The following is a 6,000-nucleotide window of genomic DNA, read 5'->3' as shown; positions in this document are numbered from 1 at the left end:
GAATCTCAGAGGTGAGGAAGGTAAGGAAAATGTAACAATGTAGACTGCTGAGATGACAGATGCGCTGAAGCTTATACTTGTGACAGTTAAATTGCTTCTAAAAGCAGGATCATTTTTCTTCCTCCACCACAATTTAACTCAAAACAAGTTGAGTCAGAAGATGAAAAGTCTTTTTCCCCAAAGGAATAACAATGTCACAAACATAAAGTGTAGACTAATATAGCTTTATAATGACTAACGGGGGAAAATGTGTAATGTTGCCATTGCTACTACTAATAGAAGCCATATAAAGCTTTGTGAACTGTAACCCTCACTCAGAATAATTATGTATTTTTAACTTTCAACATACACACCAAAATTCATTGAGATCTGTCAAAAACTAGCAAAGTTAGATCCATTTCAGAACTTTTTCTTTCTAGATGGCGAACAGAACCACAAATCAAATTTAAGATATATCTTGGTTTCTTTTTTTAATTATTCAAAGATATTTTATTTTTTCAATTACATGTAATAATTTTTAGCATATACTTTCTGAAATTATGAGATCCAAATTGTCTCCTTCCTTCCCTTCCCTCCCCCACTTTCAGAAATGGTAAGCAATTTGAACTGGGTTTTACATGTGTTGGTCATTGTTGAAAGAGAATACTCATATAAAAACAAGACTCCAAAATAAATCCATAAATAAACTAATTTTGAAAGATAAAAAAAGATATATCTTGATGCCTTTTATTAGTGTCCCAGCTTCCAACCTGATTAGTCAACCCTCTGGCAAGTTATTAGGGAAATGTCAAAGAAAAATCAAATGACAAGAGTTCATTTTCTTCAACTTGCTGGTTGACTCAATCACAGTAATACATTAATATTTTGCACTTGTATAGGACTTCATGGGTTTTTTAAAAATAATGCTGCCAAAAGTGGCAGATAAGGAAAATTATAGGAACCAAATGGAATAATTAATTTTTGTTAATCATAATTTCAGATACTTACTAGCTATGACTCCAAAAAGTCACTTAACCTTTATCTACCTCAATTTCCTCATCTGTAAAATTAGAACAATAATAGAAGTTACCTCCCAGGGTTGTGGTGAGCATAAAATGACTTAATATTTGTAAATTGCTTAGTAAACTTAAAGCACTATATAGATGCTAGCTATTATTATTATATTAATTAATAATAACAATACTGCCACTAGGTAGGTGGTATTGAACAAAGCAATTGAGCTCTCTGGGCCTTTTCAGAGAGATGAAAAGGATGATCTCCTATTCAATGATAATAAAATCATTCTAACCTAGGAGTTGGCACCTCAGTAGCTTGGATCAGAGATGGAACACACTACTGTGTTGCTTCCCATCAAGCATGCCTAACCAAGCCTCTGTTCCTTCATTCTTTACCTTTCTAGAGGACAAAAGAATACATTTTGGTATACCTCAAATAATTACAACTTTAATAAAATAATAAGGGCACATATATGATAAAGAGGGAATGATTCTCCATTACTTTCCTTTTTTTGAGCACTTATTTATTTGTTTTTAAATGGAGAACTAAATTTTTTTTGTTTTTTTTTAAGTTTTTATTTTGAATATTTTCCCATAGTTACATATTTCATGTTCTTTCCCTCTCCCCCAAACCCCCCTAACCCACCTTAGCCGACGTGCAATTCCACTTCTCCATTACTTTCCAATGAGGACATTAATAGAAATTTATTTATATACTTATATTCTATTAGCAGGTCAGTACTCTGGTGTATTATGAACTCTTCCTTTTCCCCCAAACCACCATCCACACTCTAATTACAAATGCTTTAGTATTTCTTTGAGCATTCTCTATTTCCTGTGGGCATCACTGACTTCAGAACTTGCCATTTCAAGTATTATTTCTTTCCAGGGCTTACATCACTGCAGTCCATGAAAAGGCTGAGCTTATTCCACAGAGATTAGCGCTGGGATCTAACACTCAAAAACACTTTGGATTTGAAGTCTCAGAAGGATATCCTCCACCAGCTCTAGCATTCACTCTCTCCACATTCCAGACCCCTTAAGGGATTTGCACCCAAAGTGGTGGAAATGTCTTTCAGAGAGCCACATCCCAAGTCACCCCCAATCCCACTCAGCACTGACTCATGGCGGGCTCTGACTCATACCTCTCACTCCAAAGAGAAGTGGCTCCAAGGGTCTGCAGGCAGAGGTGCTATCTGCCCACACTCATCCAGTTCTTATGTTCTCACCACTCTCTTTCTCTCTTGCTTCTCTTCCTAGACACTAGCTCGCCATCCCACTTAGGCAAGCCCAACGACGGAGAGATCACTCTAAGGGGCCATACTCAGGAGAAATCATCCTTCCTAACTACTCAAGTGCTACAGCCACTCAGGGGCTGCTTCACCACATCTCCTGGTCATGGATTCACTCTTCCTACTCCTTTAGAGTTTATAGCCTCAGGGGTGATGGACTGTTGAGAACAGTTGTTTACCAAGCACATCTCCCACAGGTAACAATGGAATTCACTCAAAGCCTTCATTCTTGGACAGCTCCAAGGGACTCATGATGCAAAAGGATATCCACCATCACAGAAGAAACAGAGTCCAGATGCAGATTGAAACCTACCCTTCTTCATTTTATTTCCTCCATGGATTTTTCTCCGGTATAAGCAATATGTGTCTTGTTTAATAGCACGATAAACAGAGAAATATGTATTCTATGATAATACATGAACCATCTATATGGTATCATTTTCTTTCTTGGGGAAGAGAGAGGGGTGGGAAGAATAGAAAATTATTTCTACATCTCAATGAAAAAATTAAAAATTGATTTAAAAAATACCTGGAAGCTATAGACAGTTGGCCCTTGGAGAATAAAATACAGGACAGGTCTGTTTCAATGGAGAATATGAAAAAGGTCTAGATTTGAATGAGTTGGGATAGTAAGAAGGCAATGAGTGGGGGAAGTCTAGGTAATTTGGCATCTTAGCTGGCATGGGGAAGAGAAAAGGGGAACAAGTACCAAAAGCAGTGAAAGGGAACTGAAAACAAGGACCTTTCCTTGTCCCCCTCTACCTGGTTTCCAGTCTTGCCTAGGGCTAAGTCTGTTGTGTCAGGATGGACTGGTATATCCGTGAGCAGGTTTGGGTCTCTGTGTGGCTCTGTATCACTCCCCGTGGGTGTTTGTGTTTGGGTGAGGGCATATTTCAAGGGAGGTGCCTATGTGTCTGTGGGTAGCCATATGGGTTTTTCAGGGTGTGATGTAAATGTATGTGGGTGTTGTGTGAAGGTGTGTTGGCGTGTGTGAATCTACGTGGAGTTTTTTCATCTGTGCAGATCTGTGTGTGTGTATCTCTTTGTCCCTGAGTGGTGAGATATGTATCTGTGGACATGCATCTGTGTGTGCTCATGTATGGTATCTATGTGGGTGAGAGAGGGGTGTGTGTGTGTGTGTGTGTGTGTGTGTGTGTGTGTGTGTGTGTGTGTGTATGTGTTTGTAGCTGTAGGTCAGCTTCTGGGAAAGTAATTCAATCCACTGTAGTTTTCTATAAACAGAACAGATGTTCCCTTAGCAGCTACTGGCTGTTCTCATTATGGCTTCCTCCCTCAGGTCGGTGGGAGCATGTATGAGGAAGATCTTGCGTCCCTGTTTTAAAGCAGGTGTGGGAACCCAAACCTCTTATTTCCTTCCAGTTTCCGGTAGCTGGCTTAGACTGTTTTTATGAAAAAAGAAAAAATGGCCCTGCCCCGAGGAGATATTCAGTTGTGTTTTTTGTCTGACTAGTTTGTCCTTCCCTGGCCTCCAGTCAGCTACTTTCTCCTTTCCTCTATTTGTGAATGATGTGCATTTTTTTCCCAGAAGTTCAGAAATAAGCTTTGTGACTATTTCTGGCCCAATGAGATCCTATTTCATGTGAAAAACAAATCAAGGAGATGTTTAGTAAGTCACAGGATCTTATCTGAAAAGTATTATAGAGGACACTGAGTCTGACTTGCTGATTTTACAGATGAGGAAACTAAGGCTCAGAGGCAGACTAAATCTTCTTTTTAGTTAATTTTCACAAGACCAATGGAATAGTGAACATTGTTTGTTTTATTTAGAGCCAATTAGATTTTCACAGGTGCTTTTAAATGTTTGCCTTTATACATTGCGATGGGGGTAATTGGTGGCCTAAAATGGGTTGGATGCTAACTTAAATTGGTAGGGATTCTGTAGCAATTATTTTTGAGAAACTTACTTATGTAATTGTTTTTCCTTATCCTGTCTACATAATAAGACTAGTTTACTCAATTTTAGTCTTGTTTTCTTCCACTGATCTTTTTCTGCATAATTAAGAGATTAATTAAGTTTTTCTTTTTTTGAGCAAATGTCATCTGAGAAGCCAGGGTAGCTGCAGATTGTAGCAGGAGAAAAATTCTCTGAGTTTTGGGGAAAAATTTAACTTCTTCTCCCAAAGTTGCATCAGTACCAAGCTTGCATTCATTCATCAAATATTAATTAAATATCTGTAATGCATGGGGTGTTATGCTAATACAGGCTACAAAGATGAATAAGATAAGACCATAACTTCAAGGAGATTACAGTCTGGTAGGGAAATTATTATACCCACACAGAAATAAAAGGATAAGACAATTTTAGAATTTGAAAAGGCCTTGGAGAATATCTATCACTTCTTCAATACTGTAAAATAGATTTAGAAGATATCATGGAGGCAAAACTGACCAGAAACCACCACTGATCAGATTTGGAGAGTTAAGGGAAAAAAGAAGTCATAGGACCATAGCTCAGCTAAATCAAACTCTCACATCTTATAGATAAAGAACTGTGGCTTAGGGAGATGAAGAGATTTACCCAAGGTCACACACAGGAAGTAAAGAACTAAGACAGACTTCGAATTAAGATCCTCTGACTTCTAAGCATATACTTTTCCCACTGTACCACATAACCTGGGTATATAGGAAAATGGTAGTAATATTAATAGAGGTAGGGAAGTCAGGAAGAGCCTTTGGCTTGAGAGAAAATATAGATAATTCAGTTTTACATGCTGATTTTTTAAATTTTTTTTTTATTTTAAACCCTTAACTTCTGTGTATTGACTTATAGGTGGAAGAGTGGTAAGGGTAGGCAATGGGGGTCAAGTGACTTGCCCAGGGTCACACAGCTGGGAAGTGTCTGAGGCCGGATTTGAACCTAGGACCTCCTGTCTCTAGGCTTGGCTCTCAATCCACTGAGCTACCCAGCTGCCCCCCTTACATGTTGATTTTTAAGGTGACTGCTGGACATACAAGTGGAAACATCAAGCAAACAATTGTAAATTCAGGCCTGGACCTCAGGGGAAAAAGTCAAAATTGGAAATCTAAATTTGGCTCTTCCTCCTCTGGTTTCCTAAATATGGGCATTCTCTGATATGCTGTCTTCAGTTGTGATGTTGAAGTCATGAGAAGAGTAGGAGATTATGAAATGAGAAAAGAGAATGTGAAAAAAAAGAAAGGAATGAACTTGGAAAATACCTATGTTGAGATGACAACACTCCTTGTATATATACCTTGCTGACCAGAATTGGCAGTGGCAAGCATCAGTGACAAGCTCAGTCCTCATAGGATCTGGAAAGATAAGAATTCCCAATCAACTGGTTCTTTTTTCCATTCTATGGTACAAAATTCTTACCACTGATTTCCCTTATCATTATAATTCATAATTGCCAGCTGATAAGGCAAAATTAGTTTTCTCTAATAATAATAATAAAGTTAGTATTTGTTTAGTATTTTACAATTTGCAAAGCACTTCACAATTATCATTTCATTTTATCTTCATACCCATTGTGGGAGGTAGGTGCTATTATTATCCTTATTTTATAGTTGAGGAAACTGAGGCAGACTTAAGAGATTTGCCCAGAGACACGCAGATAGTGTCAAAAGATGGATTTTAATTCAGGGCTTCCTGAATTAAATTCAGGTCTAGAACTCCATTCATTCAATAACTTAGCTATTATTTCTTCCCTTTTTAAACTCTATAACTTTCTTAT

This window comes from Gracilinanus agilis, chromosome 3 (assembly GCF_016433145.1).
Source record: "Gracilinanus agilis isolate LMUSP501 chromosome 3, AgileGrace, whole genome shotgun sequence".
Lineage (NCBI taxonomy): Eukaryota > Metazoa > Chordata > Mammalia > Didelphimorphia > Didelphidae > Gracilinanus > Gracilinanus agilis.
The sequence above is the reverse complement of the archived record's forward strand: the minus strand, read 5'-3'. Positions refer to the sequence as shown.